This window comes from Ambystoma mexicanum, chromosome 8 (assembly GCF_040938575.1).
Source record: "Ambystoma mexicanum isolate Mex_15411 chromosome 8, UKY_AmexF1_1, whole genome shotgun sequence".
Classification (NCBI taxonomy): Eukaryota; Metazoa; Chordata; class Amphibia; order Caudata; family Ambystomatidae; genus Ambystoma; species Ambystoma mexicanum.
This window is the reverse complement of record NC_090929.1, coordinates 1,323,569,879-1,323,589,388: the sequence shown is the minus strand read 5'-3', so window position 1 is coordinate 1,323,589,388 and position 19,510 is coordinate 1,323,569,879. Positions and strand designations below refer to the sequence as shown.

The 19,510-nt window shown below is 44.2% G+C and overlaps 1 protein-coding gene across 1 annotated transcript in view; it reads right to left on the bottom strand.

Moving 5' to 3' along the window:
• TCERG1L (transcription elongation regulator 1 like) overlaps window positions 1-19,510 on the bottom strand; it is a 1,760,733-nt gene that overhangs the window by 781,875 nt on the left and 959,348 nt on the right. The gene's annotated exons all lie outside the window — the stretch shown is intronic.

The following is a 19,510-nucleotide window of genomic DNA, read 5'->3' as shown; positions in this document are numbered from 1 at the left end:
GACTTATCATATCATAACATATCATTTTATCACAGATGCCCAGAAAAATATACAGTGCCGCAGTAAGAAACGGCTAGACTGGCAGAACCCAAATGTCAGTCTAGCCAGGAATTACACTTAGCAGGACTGCTCTATCAGAAATGCCCAGTTAAAGAAAGTCATACCAAACTGAGGAATGACTAGACTGGCTGCACCAAAATGCCTCTCTAGCCACTAATGCCACATATCATGCCTGCATAGCATGGACATGGGCGACCATTATGATTTATTGCACAACTCCACGCCCCACACAGCACTTCTCCCTCCCATCCCCTACCCCAACCTTCAAAATCAGCTCATTGGCCCAGAATTACCTGCATGTCCCTCTTCCTTGTCCCAGTGCTTACGTATGAGGCTCCTTGCCTCACTGGTAAGTACTGGGATGGGGCAGAGTGGGACTAGGAGTAATGAAGATTACAGGTAGCTAAGTCAGGCATTACCTTCATGTACCTCTACCTTATCCCAGTACTTGTGCATGAGGCGTAGTGCCTCATACACAAGTACTGGAATGAGGAAGAATAGGCATAGGTGAAAGATGATTACCAATAATTAATTAATTAATCAAGGCATTAAACACAAGTAGTGGTGCAACACCATTGAGCTGACTGGGTTTCAGCACTCCCTCCCCCCACTGAAATTGTGGGCTATGTTGACTTGACCTGGCTGACCTACAGAGCAGTTGCCGGACAGAAAAGGACACAGATGTTAAACGGCACCTGGGTTTTGCCGTTAACAAGGGCCCGGCCCAGCAATTACCAATGTACAGCATTTCACTGTTAGTACCTGCATTCAAATACCAAATTTTTTAAGCAATTGAAATTGCGATGTGGGTTTAGTACTTGCTTGCCAGGGGAGTGATTGGAAGGGTAGAGAGGAAACAGGAGACCAGTCATTCTCACAGCAGCCCATAAGTGGGTGCTTTCAGACCTAAAGGAGAGATTTAACTGCTTGTAACATTGAAGCTGCACTAGAACCGTTCATACTGTCCCGCCGCATTATGAGTTCTGCTCGCAGGTTCCCGACCTGTGTGGCACCAGCGAGCATAACTCGTAATTGCGCCGTCACCGTTAACAACGGTGCCGACACAACCATGCTCCCCACCCCCATTCTGCGCTATAGGGGGATCGTGAGCCCGGCAATACCACCACCCGCGAATGGGAAATTACCGGCCCATTCAGCTTGTAACGCCAGTGTCCCCAACACGCCCCCACAACCACCACCCAATCATATTTCCAGCACTTCTCGTTTTTATAAACTGTATATGATCTAATTTGTGCCGTTTTGTCTGTGAATCTTGGCATGTTAATTCAAAACAAGCGTTTGCTCTCATTGATATTATATGGCTTTCTGTACAGCCATTTCCAAGGCAGTCACACAGTCAATAAGTGCTGTGATTTGTAACTGGAAGTTTGGGGGTTCGAGCCAATCCTCCAGCTCCAACATTCTGAAGTGGTAACTACAATTCTAATTACCATTGTCACGGCGCTTCCGCGCCAAAGAGGCCCTGCAGACAGAGGCCTACCGGGGGATGTCCCGGTGTCCCGGTGGGGCAGTCCAGCCCTGTGGACGCTCACCGTGTCGGCTCCTGCATCTGGACCTCAGCCACGCCTGTCAGTATCCTGGGTCACCTGCAAAGGGAGACAAAAGACCTTACCTGCTAAATCAGCACCATGGAGACATCACACCGACGATCCTGAAAAGGAAGACATCATTTTCATTTTGCTACGATCGCTGCAGCGCTGCATTTCACTCACCTATCCTGGACGCCACCATCTTTAGCAGCGATCATCCAGATCCACAGCCACTTCCCAGAGCCTAGAGAGAAAAAGACAAGAACAAGGTGAGAGAAGGAAAGGAATAGGAAAAGCTCAGTTTCCTTCTAAGACTTACCTGTTGGGTCATTCCCATTTCATTTCGGGTCTTGCCGCTTCCAGGCATTTTCCGGACCCCAGCCCCTATGGGGAAAAAAGACAAAGATATTGAATGAGCGAATGCAAAGACATTACCCGGGCGCTCATCCAGAATTTACCTGTCATTTACTGGAACTGCACGTTTCACTTCGGGTCGGCGCCATATCTCCGGCATTCCGAACCCCGGCCCCTAAGGGGAAAAAGACAATGAACATGACAATGAACATTATTATTAAGCTTGGACTTTTGAACTTGCAACAGAACTTTTACAGAGCCTTACCTGAATAGTCAAGCTTACCTGAACTCCCATCAATCCTCAATCCAGTGAAGTAACCCTAAGGTGAGACTTCACGGGGAATCGTGGAAGGGTATCGTGGAGGGTTGGAAGAGAGTGGGAGGCTTGAGCATAACTCAGTCAGTAGGTAATACTCCCTTTTCACGCACAGGGGAATATTCCTGTGAGCCAGAGAAGCCAGAGTAGAGGGGCCCTTCCTGTCCATCTACAGAGTCCTGCGCTTCACCATTGAGGAAGCATCAGCACTCGAAGCCAGACCTGCACCTCCGTGGGAATCAGGTGAGCGTTACAGAGATAACACAACCATGTTGGCCTTCTGGTCATGCCAATGCTTCACCAGAGCCTGACCTGCTTTCAAGTTATCTGATGCTTCTTCCATCATGTGTGACATTCTCCTCTGGATACCTTACACATAGTCCTCTCACTGGCTTGGGGGAAGGAGCACTCTCTAACCCCTCTTTAATCAGGGCTAAGGGGCTTCTAACTGGATGGCTGTCATGGGTATCAGGCAGGTAGTTGGGGCAAGCTGGGTGGAGGCTTGGCAGGCCTGGCATAGGCACACAAAGAACCCAAAAACACATCCCTCCTTTCATTCCCTCCTAGTGTTTGTAGTAACTTCCTGGTTACCACTTCCTGTTTCCAAACTTTAGTGTTTGGGTGTAGCTGGCTATATAAGCCACACCCAAGATTCTTCCAGTGCTTCATGTTGCTTACTGTGAGCTGTATCAGCAACACACTTGCCGTGATCTGGATCAGCCAGCATCTGCTTACCTGCTCCGGGTCATCCTGTTTCTGCTTACCTGCTCGGGATCATCCTGCTTCTGCTTACCTGCTCCGGATCATCCTGTTTCTGCTTACCTGCTCCGGATCATCCTGCTTCTGCTTACCGGCTCCACATCATCCTGCTTCTGCTTACCTGCTACGGATCATCCTACTTCTGCTTACCCGCTCCCGATCATTCAGCTTCAGCTTTCCTGGTTCTTACTCCACGCCGCAGCTTCCAGTCAAGAAGAGACTTCTACACCGGCACCTGTAAGAACAAAGAAGCACAGCGTTAACAAACGCACATCAGTAACTCTGCGCATACTCACCGAATCTTCCCGCAACGCTGGAATCCAGGTTAGTTGCACGAGCACACAAACCTCTGTTAGAAAGAAGAGACATTATTCATTGCGCCAGCTCCAATAACGCAGACACTTATTTCACTGCACACTCTGTCTCTACACGGTGCATACTTACCAAAAGCCTCCGTGCAAACGTACCTAACCACCAAGTCTCCAGTAGCGCTGAACCCGGACTCCAGGCGCTAATACCATGTCATTTCTCCTGCAAGGGAAAGGGAGAGACATTACCAGGCGCGCTCAAATTCAAGGCGCTGTGCAAACCTACCAGCAGCTAGCTTCTACACGCAGCACTACTGACCCACAAAAATACCAGCAAACAAAGACAATATGGACAATTGTGGACACTCAACATTCACCGCGCAACGTTCACTTGTCGGAAGAACTTTCTAGCCAGTGAAGAAACTGGCACCTTGAACTCTCGACCTCGCTGTGAAGGCATAAAACAGCATTTGGCATCTGAACTCAGCCTACAGACATTGGCACCAATCACATGAGTGAATCGCTCCCCTGCAAATGCAGGATGGAGTGCACACCCAGCTAAAGATCAAGGTAAGCCCATAGGGGACATCACAGCACACAGTAAAGAGAAGGGAAGGGCCTAGAGGAATCGGGTGAATTCAGGTCTGAGTGTACACCTTGTATTTGACAGGTCTTCCTCCGGGTGAAACAGGGGAAGTGAAGACTCAGGGTCAAGGGAGGCTCGTCCATCGCTCCTGCAGAGACACAGGTGAGTGTGACAATGGCCATAAAGAAGTTCAAAGGGACTAAAACCAACTCCCTCCTGAGGGACTTCTCTATAAGCAAAAAGAAGGCATGGCAGTAGAAGGTCCCACTTTCTCCTAAGGAGTTCCTCTAAAGCACCTATCATACTCTTCATTGTATGGTTGAACCTCTCTACCAATTCATTTGTCTGAGGATGGTAGTCAGTTGAGAACTTGTAAGTTACTACACAGTTTTTCCACATGGCCTGCATGTAGTGGGACAGAAAATTAGATCCCCTGTCAGAGATGCCTTCCTTAGGAAAACCTACCCTGGTAAAAATACCAAGTAGGGCCTTAGCAACAGCCTGAGCTGTAACAGTTCTCATAGGTATAGCTTCAGGATACCTAGTAGCATGGCCTACTACAACCAGGATAAACCTGTTTCCTGAAGATGTTGGAGGGCCTAAGGGATCAACAATGTCGATTCCTACACTCTCACATGGGACTCCCACCACTGGAAGAGGAACCAGGTTTGGCAAGTGTGACAGCTCATACAGAACTTATCTACAACAGACCCCAACTTAGGCCAGTAGAAATATAAAGACAGCCTTTCCTTGGTCTTCTTGAAACTCAAGTGACCAGCCAAAGGTATCTCATGGGCTAACTGTAGGAACTAAAGTCTGCTTTCTAGAGGCCCTACAAGTCTCCTGTAGTCCTCTGGGATAGACTCAGTCGGTTCACTGTAGAAGAGGCCATCTTCCCAGTACAACCTATGCTTCCCTGGCTCTTGCCGATCCAGCTGGGAAATTGCCTGTTGGCGAAGACCTTCAGGCGCAGGACACTCTCTTTGACCTGCTGAAGTCTGCCCTACAGGGTCCACCTTCTGCCAGTAAAGTCTGCAGCTCAGGATGGTCTGCAGGATCTAGATCTCCAACAGGAGCAAGGTCCTCTTCCAGCTCGGATTCCTCAGCAGCTGATTTAACCACACAAGGTTGTTCCACACACTCAGCCTCAGTTGGTGGAGGAGTCACAGGTGTGACTTTAGACCATGCTCTTGGGGATGTCCTTGTTGGTAGCACAGGAATGCTGGCTGGTTTCTTCCTGGAGGTTTTAGGTTTCCCCTGCTCATCCTTTTTCTTTGAAAATTGCAGTCAGTAAGTCCTGTGGGCTGGGAGTTATAGTTTCCCCTATAATCTTCTCTTGAGAGCCTTTTAAGGTACTCTCTCTGGCCTTCCTAGTCTGCTCCTGTTTCCTTTTGCTGGGACGCCTGGCTGTTCTTGATACAACTCCAAGAGTTTTTAAGTCATTCCCCAACAGGACTCTCCCAGGTACTTCACTCTGTACACTTACAGGTATCTTGACAGTCATGTCATTGCACTGGATGAGATGCGTTAACTGTGGAAGCATTTGGACAGGGCCTCCAGCAAGCTTAGTTAGGAATTTGGTTTCCTTAGCAACAGTATCTACCTTGAAAAATGATTCATCAACTATAGTAATGCTGGCCCCAGTGTCTCTGATGGAAGGGGTCTCCTGACCATTCACAAGAACACTGTCTTTTTAACACTCTTAGTATTGTCTGAAATGGAATTGTAAACATCTAAGTTCTGCTGTTCTCACAGACCCAGGGATACTAAAGAAAACTGTCTGAGACTTTCATGGTTTCCTCAGCCAGTAAGTGAAAGTTTCCACTTGCCATTGGTACTTCATCCTCTGGGGAGAAGGCTAAGGAGACAGTGTGGATCACTGAAGGTTTACCCTTAGATCTAGGATCCTTTTCACATGGTCAGTTGACCCACAAGCATGCCATTTTCCAAATATCCAAATATCTTTATGAATGGGGGTTTGTTCTGACCTCCCTCCGGTTTCCTTTGTGACTTACCGTTGTTATGTTTAGGGCCGTCTTTTGGAGTGGAGGTATTGGAATTCTCGTTGGTATTTTTCTTGTGCTGATTTCTCTCATCCTTCTTCTGAGTTGCCCCAGAATCCTTGTGAGTAGCGCTGCTGGCAACCCACAAGTCAGCAGCCATTGCGAACTTCTTTGGATCAATTTCCTTAGAGTCAGCCAAGTGCTGTCTCAGCTGAGGAGAGCAGGCATCATAAATATATTCCAACATAAACAGATTTCTCATACCTTTATAAGTGATAACTCTGTAATCTTTAACCCATCCATCTAAGTTTTTCAAACATTCAGTCACCCAGGTAGCCAAAGGGGTACTGTCATGCTTTTTGAGGGTTCTAAACCTCTTAAGATACTGGGAAGGTGTCTTCCAAAACCGAACTATCAAAGCTAGTTTCACACTTTCATACTCCTTTCTGTCTATGTCCCCCAACTCCATTACCAAATCAGTTCCAACAGGTGGTAGCCTAGAAAAAAGCCAATGAATCAGCTGATTCCCTGTAATGTTTTGAATCCCATGGTTATATTCAAAAGCAGCCAACCAATCCAAAATATCAAGCTTAACCTCATACATACTTACTGCCTTTTTGGGCATGCAAGGCCTCTTAGGACTTTAAGACCTAGAAGACTTTGGGAGAGTACCAGTTTCAAGAGACAACTTTTTCATTTCATGCGCATGATTCAACTCCATTTCTCTGAGCTTAAGTTCTTGATGTTTGCTTTCAGTTTGGGCTTGGATTCTTTTAAATTCTAACTCAAGTCTTTTTCTTTCCAAAGAGACAAATTCAGGACTTAGTGTTCGAACTGATGGGGTCCCTATGTTCAAAGGTTGAGGCATATGAGCAGGTAGAGGTGAAACACGGCATCCATTTGGACACTCTTCTGCCTCATCTAACTCATCCATAACATTTGAGCTGGACTCTGAAACATTTTCATCCTCATCAATATTTTCCACATTTTCTGCAGGGGTAGGAATGAATGTCAGACCCACTCCTCAGACTTTGGTATTCCAACAACGTTTCTATCAATTCAACCTTTTTGCCTTTTACAGTGAAAAAGTGACTAGGGTGTCCTGTCTGTAGTTATCCATATCAGGCATGATAAAACAATTGATTCTCTAGTGTTGCTTAGTCTTGTGAGGGTTATTTGGACAAAGGTGAGTAGCACTCTTTATATAACAACTATACTTTATCCTCACCAATGTACACCAGTGTTAGGCAGAATCACATGCAATACCCTTGGGGAACAATACATGCAATTAAGTGAGTACAATTTAAAATTTGGTACAAGCCGGTACTACACAGTTTGTTTGTTAGTTTGGTTATTTTATTTATAAAGCACACCTGACCCAAGGGTATCTGGGTGCTTGTATGAGGTAATGGTTACATGGTACAGTATAAACATTTTATACAGGAGAAATGCAATTTATACAGTCAGGACATAATTACATACACAGATTTTTAGAATAGTCAATATACAGGGATAATAGGTAGGTCATAACGGTGGGAGCAGTAGAATGTAACGTTTAGGTTTTGTTGAGCATCCACGTGATAATGTGGCTTCGGAATTTGTCAAATGTTTGAATGGTTTTAATGTCCTGCAGGAGAGTGTTCCATAACTGTGCGGCTAGAACCAGGAAACTTGAACCGCCAGCTCTTTTTAGGTTGTATCTTGGCACCACCAGGCAAGGTGTGTTGGAAGATCTAGTGACTCTATTGGGCAATTTCCACGTGAATTTGTCTGTAAGATAAGGAAGGGCTTGGTGGTTGAGCGTCTTATGAGTAATGCAAATCTGTTTTAGGTCAATTTTTTCTTGTTTGGAGAACCATTTGTGTTACTTTCTGGTTGCTGAGTTGTGCTCTCGTCTGGGGATGTTTAATGCTGCTCTAAGCGCATTATTTTGCAGAATCTGCAATTTATTTGTAATGGATTTATTGGTGCCTAGGTAAATGATGTTGCAATATTCCAGTTTGGATTGTATGAGTGCTCTGGCCATTGTGAGGCAACTGATGGGTTACAGTATGGGTCTACATTCCCCGATCAGTTTGCCAGTGTAGGCAGTGGCAGAGGAGGCCATGTTTAGCCGTTTGGTTAAATTAGAGAGGGCATCAAGGTAAAAACCTAGGGTTTTTACATTTTTTGCTATGGGTATATTGTTCCCATCAATAAGGATACTTGTGTAGTTAGGGCTCAGTTTAAGAAGGTTGTAAGGTGAGCCAACTAGTAGTAACTCAGTCTTATCATCATTCAGACAGAGGCCGTGTGTGGCCATCCACGCCTGAATGATGGTGTAGACCTTTTTTATCCGGGCAACATCTGTATCGTAGGTTCCTGATAGTGGTAGGAGTAGCTGCTTGTCATCTGCATAATTAGTGTAGGTGACACCCATAGGGTCCAATTTGTCAAATAGTGGCTTTGTAAAAATATTGTACAAAGTGGGAGCAACGCAGGATCCTTGTGGGACTGCGCAGGTGATGGGGATAGGATCAGCCACAGTCATAGGTGAGAAAACATGCATTGTTCTATTCGCAAGGAAAGCTTGGATCCAGGTGACTGCAGAGCTAGAGAAGTGAGTTGCTGATGAGAGGTGATCACATAACATTTTATGGTCTACCCAATCAAAGGCAGCCGATATGTCTAGGAGGAGTAAGATGACCACTTTGCCTTTTTCTTTCAGTTCGTTGATCTGGTTTTTGATGCTGAGGTCTGAAGCCAGATTGGCGGGTTCAGAGTAATTGGTTAGAATCTAGATATTCTTGAATTTGTGGGTTTGCTATTCTATCCAAGATGTTCAATAAGAAGGGGACTGTCGTAATCGGTCTATAATTGGTAGGTATTGCAGGGTCTAGTGTCTGTTTCTTAAGTAGTGGGAGAACCCAGGACTGTTTCAAATTATTTGGGACGGAATTACTGACGAAAGAGGAGTTCATACGTTTTGAGATGAATGGTACTAGCTCTCTAAGTGCATCTTTTATAATCTGAGCAGGGCAACTGTCACCTTTACAGTTAGAAGGTTTAAGAGATGCAATGATTTTCTGAACTTCAGGTATGGAAACCTTATTAAATTTGAAGCCTGAATTGTTCTATAAGGTAGATGGTGGTGTCGGAGTAGTAGGGTTACAAGTGGTAAATTGTATTCTTTTGTCAGCTATATTGGCATGGAGCCATTGAATTTTGTTTGATAGGACATTTTTTATGCTGGTGCACCAGGGTTTGTCCTTAGTGCAAGGATCTGCTGGTGGGTTGGGGTTTTCTAATTCTCTTAGGATGTTAAACAATTCTTTGGTACTGGAACCTGCTTGGCTTATTCTGTCATTGAAGGTTTCTTTTTTAGTGCAGATTATCTAATTTTTGTACGTGGCAGTGATAATGGATAGATTAGTTTTATTTTTGGGAGTGGGAGTAGGTTTCCAGAGTGTTTCCAATTTTTTCTTTTCTGTACATAGTGCTTTTAGTTCTGGAGTCAACCAAAAGTTCAATTGGGCTTTTGGTTTGCTTTTGCACAGCTTTAATGGGGCAATAGAGTCAATGGCTTTGGTCATGGAGTCATTATAGATATCGATCAGCAAGTTGGCATCATTACTGTCCGTAGAGCATTGTGTATCGGTACTACCAAGGGTAATAGGGACTCCGCTGGGAAATTGTGTTTGTTCCTGGTGAGACAAGGAGGTGCACTAGTGGGCTTTTTTCTCTACTGGTTTTTAACATTGATTTCTAGGGAGATGGGGTAGTGGTCGGACCACACGAGTGGTGTAGAGACCATTAAGGAGATGTTGCAATTAAGATCTGCTACCCAATCAAGTATCCTGCCCTTCTCATGGGTGGGTTTGGTACTTATTTGGGTGTAGCTTTGTTCTGTTAGTGCGGTAGCCAAAGAGGTGGCGTGTAGGTCACTGGTGTCATTATAACCAAGGTTGAAATCACCTAGAATGATGTATTGTGCCAAAGGTTTAGTAGTGTCCTCTGCTAGAGATGTAATGTCTTCTTCGAGGCCTGTAGATAATGTGGATTGTGATAGTATTGTTAGGCGAAGTTTGGAACTAGACTGAGAGAAGTTCACATGATGCCAATAAGGAGGGGGAAGCTAGTCTTATGTTGAGGGTAGATTTGAAGATAATGGCTATTCCTCCTCCTCGAGCATTGGGTCTGTGAGCTCTGAGGATGGAATAGTTGTCGGGGACAGCTAGGCTAATAGCTGGGCCTGCTGTGTCGTGCAGCCAAGTTTCTGTCACTGCAAGGAAGTCGAGGATGTTGTTCAGTATGATGTATGCAATCTCTGTTGAGTGAGCAACAAGGGACCTGACATTCAGTAGTGCTCCTTTAATGGGCTGCATCTGTATGCCCTTCGGGGATGGGCTGGGACTAATATAAGCTGGATTTTTAGTTATGATAGTGTGGGTTTTATTTGTGTGCCTAGGTTTGTCATTGGTGAATTCTATGCAGGCTGTGCGGGTGGTCTTGTGGTTATATTTAGCTAGTGAATGCCTGATATTTGGTATTTTACTACCTAGTCTATCGTTGTGCTTAGTTTTGTCAAAGATGGTGGTGGGTGTAGCTAATGGCAGGGGGCATCTTGACGATAGTGGGAGAGGAAGGTGTGCCATACATGATGGGTGTACCCTGTTTTGTGCTAGATTTAGCAAATGGATATAATGTAGGTAGAAACAATATGGGCTTGATTCTGGAATCCCAGATGGTGGGAATGGCGTGGGCAGAATCGAAGGGTGAGTACCGATCAAGGAGCTACAGTAGTTCATCTTGAAATATTGAGGTGGTCTAGTATCGGGCCATAAGGAGGTGAGTATGAGTGGAAAGGTATAGAGTAAGCTAATCATGATGTGCCCTCAGTCTGTAAAGTTTGAGAGTGGAGGTCTAACCTGAGGATCACTCCAGTATTGGTGACACCGTTAGTCTAGTATAACTATTCATAGTGCTAGGTAGATAGCTAGGAAAGTAGGTTGACAGAGTGGTTAGGTTCAATATAAACAATGGTAAAACATAAAGGGCTAGTTCAGAGGCCAATGGTGAAACAACGTAAGCTACTTCAAAGCAATGGTGAAACAAAATAGTCTAGTTTGGAGAGCAATGGTGAAACAAAGATGCTATTTCAAAAACAGTGGAGGAAGGCCAAGTAGACTACTTTAAAGATGGTAGGTCTAGTGATTAGTGAAATAGTAGACATCACATTTAGCATTGATTAATTAACAGAATGGTTAGAGGTTCAAGTGTACACAGTCAAAGCAGTGAGGGTAGTGAAGGCGTATTGCTTATCGATGTAGTTACTAGATCTGGACACAAGGACTGGTTAAAAAGGCGATTGGTCAGTCATCAATACTCAGAATGTATTGGGACTAGGCACATGTCTTACCTAAGACACTTATTGAGCAATCATCAATAAATATCCACAACAAGAATGCTAACAGTATTTGCATTGTGATGCTGGCAGAGGATATGGTGGACAGCAACTAACACATGTGGGTAATGTGGCAGCATACGTGATAATCAAATATGTAGATTATGGAGGTCTGGCAATATTAATAAATCACAACAGATATGCAAATCGGAACGCTACTTAGTGTAGTGAATCACAATCAGTCTGGGTACTGGCAGTGGTATGGGTGCAAATTACAGTTAGCAAGGGCAAAGGTGTATCAGACTTACAATTGTTGGTGAATGCCAGTATTCGCTAAGACAGTCTATACAGGTGATATTTGTATTTACATTACATTCGTTTGTACAAGCCAGTATGCAATAATGCAGGTCAAACAACATAATATTTACATTTGAGTGTGCATACCAATGTATAATAGTGCAAGATAGGGGAGAAGCAACAGTGTGGCATAGTAAGGTTTAGCTACGTAATATTGGTAATGGTATGCATGCACTGTATTTGGGTAAGTCTTGATGGGTAGAGACTGTAGTGCCAGATCAGCAGGTTAACTCAGAAGGCCCGTTTCGAATAGAGGTATTTCACAGGAGCCAGTACTCTGGAGCTGATTCGGAAAGTTAAGTTGGTACAACTGACGGTGACGTTAAGGGAGAACAACTTAAGCACAGTCTTTAGCAGAGTAAATCAGGGTACCGGTTCATGTACTGGGTTCACTTGGGCTGACTTACAAGTGTGTGGCTCAGGTCTCAGGTCGTATAAGATGCAAACAATAGTATATACCAATGATTATGTAGACATATGGGACGATTAAAGATCGTTTTAGCACAGAGCGTTAAAGATCGCTTTAGCATAGAGCGCTTGGCCCGTACTGAGTTGACGGTGAGCCGAGGGGCTTAGGGAAATGTTATGGGAGCAAGGCACTGCATTGGAAATGTCAACGTGGGTAGACTCCCAGGTATACCGGACTTGTGCAAGGGACACAGAACGTACTTAATGAGCAATGTAATGGGGCGTACCTGGGTAAGGTTAGTGAAGGTAGGAGCTCACAGGGTGTCATCGGATCACATCTTTTGTGGGGCAGTAGGTTAGGTTATCGACACAGCGAACAGGGCAGGAAAGGAGCAGGGTCTCTGTCAGGCGGCATGCACGGCAGTGGACAGGTCAGGGACTGGAAATGGCCTTGGTTCCTGGGCGTTAGTGATGGTGGGCCGGCTTCGCCTGCCGGCGTGGGATTGGTGCTAATGTAGCACACAACGGGCAATCCGGTGTCTGCTTACCCAACCAAGGTAGAAGTTAGGCTACAGGTGCAGAGGTGGAATGTAGAGCGGCCATCTTGAAGTGCAGCCTCATGGTGCACTATGGTGGATGAGGATGGTGCAAGTCAGTGCACAGGGTGATTTTATGGTAATGGAGACTCTAATTTGCCTCCTGGGGGTGGCCACTGCTCCTGCAGTGGTCACAGAGCTCCTGCTCCAGACTTATCTCAAGAGTAAAGTGAGCAGTACAACAGGTTACACAAAGGACTAGCAATCACACTGGTTCAAACAAACACTTACTCAAGGATTCCTGGTAAAAGAATATACATATATTAACACAGTCAGTTGGAAAACATTCCACTAGCAAAAGCAGCTCAATATCTCACACTAGTATACTAAAATACACAACCAATAAGTTACTGAACAAATTTAGCTCCCTTGAAGTGGGAGTAAAATGGCACTTCAGTGCATTTTAAAAAGGGGTAAAAAGACAGGGTCATAAGAAATGAAGTACACATACTTTCATAGGCAGGGCAAAGGGTTTCAGTTAACTACAACCAGCAATTCAATTCATAGGCCTGGGCCAAAGTCAATGGTTCTGAGTCTTTATATAGGATAGCACAGTTGTGTTAGTAAACGGTCTTTGCCACAGATCTTAGAAGAATATTGTCAGACGAAAAGTTAGATGTTGGTTCAGTGAAGGACAAGCCTTTGAAGTCGGAAAAGTTTCACAAACTTTCAACGTGGCCGAAAAGATTTCTGGACCGCGTTTGCACAGTACCTTTAAAGTGAAGAAGAGCTGTAGCTGAGGTAGTTTTTCCTGGCAGCTCGAGCAGATCTCGCTGTTCCTGAGCTTCAGTCGTGGGGACAAGAAAGAGCACGTCTGGAGGTTTCCTGCACTGCCCAAGGAAGAGGCCACAAGATTGGCAAAATGTTGGTTTAAGGTGTGAGTGCCTTAAAGACCGCAAACTGGTATCCTTCCCAATGGCTATCCGGTTTTCCACAGCATTCTATAGAAAATTTGTCCAAGGGAGACCTGCTTTTAAACAGTTTTCCCCCATTCATTCCAGCCTGGCAGTCACTCACACAGCAGGTTGGCTGTCCTTGCCAGACAGCCAGCCGGCCATTCGCGCCAGAGTGCATTCAGGTCTCTTAGGAGACTAAGCACAGGGAGTTTTGGGCACCTCCCTCACATCCTGTCCACCCCAGACACTCAGGCATCAGAGGATGGCTTCAGCACTGAAGCCCGCCAAAGGCCAACAAACAAAGGGACCAAACCTGGTTTGGCACACAGAGACAAACACAAGAAGGACCTTTCCAAAAAGAAATGGCGAAAAAAGTTGACCAGAATCCGTTTTTACAGATAGATCTTGGGCGCCATATTGAAAAACATGGCTGACCCGATTTTTAGCTACGGTTGTTCGCGGTCAGGAAAACTCATGGTAGTTTGATCTAAACCACTGCCACCAGCCATTTCAAGTAGAAAAGGGTAGCATTTGACTGTTACATGAGTGTTTTGACTCGGGGGATGCTAGGCAACCCCTCCAGCACTCTATAGGAAGCTTGGATGTGCTGAGTCTGTAAATTTAAAGAGACTAGTAAAGTCAATTTAACTTTACATGCTCTGGGAGACAGTAGTCAGTCACAGAGAAGGTATTTAAACCTCGGGGAGTCTGAAAGACACCCCTGTGCCACGGCACTGAAGGTGCTCTGTGACACACAGAAAAAAAAGATGCCTATGGAGTTGTTTTAAAACTCCATATCCAAAGAACACACAAGTAAAACACACATCAAAATACATGGAAGAGTGGGGAAAAAGGCTCACACTCTTCCCAGGTAAAATATCAAATCCTAGCAATTCAGCAAAGGGAAACTAGCACATTATGAGAATTCTCCCTAAGCGTCTTGGAAGCCTATGCACTGCCAAATTAATGTGAAGTAAATCTTCAGTTGCCAGGCATAGCCTTCACGTGCAGGGCTATTAAAGGCCAAGTGCAGCATCATAACAATATATACAGATATGCTTAGGAACAATCTTCTTAAAGCGAGTTTAGACATACAAATGATGTTGCTGAGAAAATAAAACATGGGCATATAATGCTATACTGGATACCCTTCCAGAGTTGTTATTCTTGAATATGGGTTTAAATTTAATTCGTCTTCCATAACACAATATGCATTCCTATGTGTTTTGACAATATCAGAATATTCTTACTGTAATAAACAGATTTTGGAAAAAAAAGAATACGCTTAGCCATATGCACACAGGGACCATATGCCCACTCATCTCTGTCCTGAATAATCTCTTACCATTACTTTAATTCTTGGCCTCGAAAAACACACACCAAAGCACAGCCAGTTAAATAGCAGAACCAGACATCAAGTTACTCATTGAAAAATAACACCTGCCAAGTTCAGATTCCCTTCGTCTGAGATGTCACAGATTGAGACGAGTCTTTCTGTCTGAATATTTTCATGTTGTTATAATGTGCTTCTATTTTTGCAGATTTGGAAGTGATGGAGGACGTGACTTGAGAATTAGCTGGCCATTCTATGGTGTGTTAGCACCGGTAAGCAATGGTTCAATTCTTGCTTTAGACCATGTCTGTGGGGCTCCACAAAGTAAGGGTAGGCCGTCAGTGGCCATCCCTCAGCCCGTGTTGTTCCAAAAACTACCAGCTCCAGCCCAAGACCAGCTAACCTTCTCATTCTCTGGGGCTTGACGGTGAACCCATTGAACTGATGTGCTTGCTCACAGCTTGCCTAGAATTCACTTGAGTTAGTGTACTGTGCTGCAGCCTGCAACACGGGCTGCTAACCAGATGACATGTTCATTATTTATTTATTTATTTATTTATTTATTTATCTATTTATGTGTTTGTTTGTAACACGGGCATAGTCCGTGGGCGTCAGGGCGCACATCTACACAAGGACATTGCAGCCAGACAGGACATATAAGTAGCTCCATATCAGCTCACTATTCAAATAGTAGTGTTTTCGAGAGTTTCCTGGAAATCTGTAGCCTTTTTTTCCTGCAGTAATTCCAAGGCAGCATGTTCCAGGCCTGAGCCGCCTGCACAGGAAAGGATCGGCCATTGCCCCTTGTCCTTTTAACTCGGGAGACAACTAGGCAATGGGTGGTGCTGGAGCGATGAGATCTGCTGGGTTTATAATGTACCAAGTTCTGTTTTAGGCAGAGAAGTGCTTCTCCTTAGAGGCACTTGTGGTTCAATGTGATCATTTTGAAGAGCACCCTCACAGCCACAGGAAGCTTCTTCGTGTTTGTTATATGTTCTCTCATTGGGATGCCATTAATGGTCCTAATTGCCTTATTTTGAATCCCTTGGAGCTTTTGAGTACATTCTTTGCTTGCACCGCCGAGTAATGAGTTGCAGTAATCTACTCTCGGCATGATAATAGCTCTAACAAAGGTCTCACAATTTCTGCATGTTACATGTGGTTTGACCTGCCTTAGTACTCTGAAGTGGTAATATGATTTTTGTACGGCACTATCCAGGTGTGCAACACCACCTACGGGGACATCCATGAAGACATCTAGGGTCTTTACTTATCCAAAACTGCAATTTGACAGCCTTCTACCTCAAGGTTTGTGTATTCAAACCCCAATGCTGCCCTTGCTTACGATGGATCATAAGCTCTGTTTTCGTGCTGTTCAAGCACATCCAGCTTACGGTTATCCAGCTCTTGATGGATCCATAGATGTTAGACAGTCTTTCTGAGTCTTTTGCATGGTTCCCACTCAGTTCCATCAACAGATGAATGTCGTCACTGTAGTTGGTGAATTGTATACCCGTATGTTCCAGCTGATCCCAAAGGGGTCTGATATAAACATTAAACAGGGCTGTGGATAAACATGCACCCTGTGGAACCCCAGAGTGTTTATGTGCTGATTCGGACGTGGCATGACCCCACCAGACTCTGGATCTTCTATTGAACAGGGATGAGCTGATCTAATCAACGGCATCCTCGCAGCAGTTACAAGCAATTGCCAATGTTTTTAACAGGACTCCTTCATCCAATAAATTGACGGCTGTTTATAGGTCTAACAAGATCAGCAGACTTGTCTTAATTTTATCAAGTGATTGCGGTGCCCAGCATTTGTGTTTCCAGGTCTAAGGGGGCACTTTCGGTTCTGTGGTTACTTCTAAAGTCTGATTGTTTTGGATGGAAAGTACCAGAGATGTCTAGATATTCTTGGAGCTGAGAAGTAGCGATTCCGTCTATGATCTTTAGAAGGAAGGGAATATTGGTGATGGGCCTCAAATTAGATGCCTCCTTGGGATTTAAGACTGTTCTTTTATCAGTGTGGCAACCACCACTTGCTTGATAGGTTGAGGGACAGATTTGTGACAGAAGGATGCATTAACACATCTTCTCAGAAAGAGAACACAAAATTGATACCCTTGATGATTTTGGATGGTAATACTTCACCTGGGCAAAAGTTAGGGCACACGTTTTTGAGAGTTTGTTCCATCTCAACCATACCAATAGGTTTGAAGTGAAACCTGGGTTGTTTCCTTTCATTCTTCTCCTTTCTCTCTAGCTGTTCAAGATTTGCATCTATGTGAGCAAAAAGTGTGTGCTGCAAACTCTCATTTCAGAATACGATATCATGTCATGTTCTTTCTGGAGAGGAGCTTATGCTACCTTTTTTGAAATATTTGCAAGGAACTTGGGGTTGGTCACCCTAAATTACCTAGGGGCAACCAGGCGTGGACTACCTGCTCACTGTGCTCAGAGAGGCACAGCTTCACCTCACTGATGAGGCCCAACAAGGCTGAAACACGTGTATTTGGTTGCTGTTGGTACTCTTGTTCAGGGAGGAATTGCCATAGCATTGCGTTGCTGGACTGCCCATGTGGGCTGGACAAAGACTGATATGCAAATGGATATTTTCCCATCTGTGAAAGGTACGTTGAGCAAAACGCATGTGCTGCAAACTCTAATCTCAGAACAGGTTATCATGCCATGTTATTTCTGGAGAGGAGCGCCTGCTACCTTTTTTGAAATATTTCCAAGGAACTTGGGGTTGGTCACCCTAAGTTACCTGTGGGCAACCAGACGTGTACTCCCCGCTCACTGTGCCTAGAGAGGCACAGCATCACCTCACTGATGAGGCCCAACAAGGCTGAAACACGTGTATGGTGTTGTTGTTGGTACTCTTGTTTAGAGAGGAATTGCCATAGCATTTCGGAGCTGGACTGCCCGTGTGGGCGGGACAAAGACTGATATGCAAATGGGTATTTCCCATCTGTGAAAGTTACAGTGAGCAAAAAGTGTGTGCTGCAAACTCTAATCTCAGAACAGGTTATCATGCCATGTTCTTTCTGGAGAGGAGCGCCTGCTACCTTTTTTGAAAGATTTGCATCTATATTTAGACTGTTAGATATCTTATTGGGGGCCGAGTTGACCTTGTCTGCGAAGGCTTCTTGGACTCTAATGCAGTCTTCTTTATCTGGAAAAATTGTCGTGACTGTACCTTAGGTTTTTCCAGATTCCTAAAGAAGCATGAAAGTGCTGCTACTGCAGTTCAGTCATGGGTGCAGGAAATGTTAAAGGAAAGACTATCAGTAGTAGGGTGGGATACCTTTCATCAAGCATTTCAAGTGAAAGGTGGCCCTGCTCTTTACCACCCCGACCCCTTATACATTTGATTGAACCCCTTTAAATGTATTGACCCCTAAAAGCATGTTTATAAACATTTTATATAAACTCAATAAGAAACCTGCTGTAGTGTATATAACATTTCATAGAGATTCATCTGGACCCCTATACATTTAATTGAACTCCAATACATGTGATGATCCCCAAACATATTATATACATTTTATATGAAGTGTATATCAATTTGATAAAAAATCCAATGAATTTGATATAAAACTGGATATTGATTTAGCTGAACCCTAGTCAATTTAATTGGAAGCCAAATAATTTGATGGCCCTCAATACATGTTATATACATTGGGCCTCATTACGAGGTAGGAGGTAGCCATGGCGCTATTAGCTATAAATTCGATATACATTTGATATTAACCCCAATGAATTTGGTATAAAAATACAACTTTTAGAGCAACCCAGTCGGTTTGATATTGAACAATAAAATGAAAGAAATTAAAAAGCACAAATTTAATGCATACTTTTTATGTCATGTGACACATTTCACAGTAGTATGTGGGTATTCGTTCACGAGCCACCACGTTCAGGATATTATACATATTTGCACAGACTGCATAGAGCTTCGTTCAGCTATATTCATGTATTGCACAACCGATCAATACTCTTTATAGCGACACATACATTTTATAACTATTATTATAGATGATAGCTGGTAATAAATGCATGTGTCTACTGGTATTTAGAGTATAATGACATCGGTTGTAGACGTGTGTAATAGATGTATTTTAGGTGTAACTGTAAACAACAGAGCCTAAGACGAGCAGTGACCATATTCTCCCCTTACATTTGTCTGTGCCCCCCCCTACTTTTGTCTTTGGCCCCCTCTGTGCCCCTCCTAAATTTGATTCCTGGCGACCCCACTGGTGAGGTCATCAGTGGAATGTAGCACCGCAAATAGGCAGAAAGTTGCAAGATTTACCTCAAGTTCAAAGCTGGAGGTAAATCTGTTACTTTTGGCCCAAATTCAGGATTTGGCAGATCAGTAATGCGGCGGGAATAGCATTACAGCCGCATTTGTACTGCTCCGCTAACCCCTGATGAGGTGCTAAATTGTGATGGCGTCCGACTTCTATACAGTAAAGTAAGTATGCACATGTGTCATCGGGGTGTGTTTTAATTGCAATTGACGATGCTCAAAATTGCAGCCTGTGCTGGCTTTTTCATTCTCATTATATTGTATTTGATGTGCACCTATGGCAGTG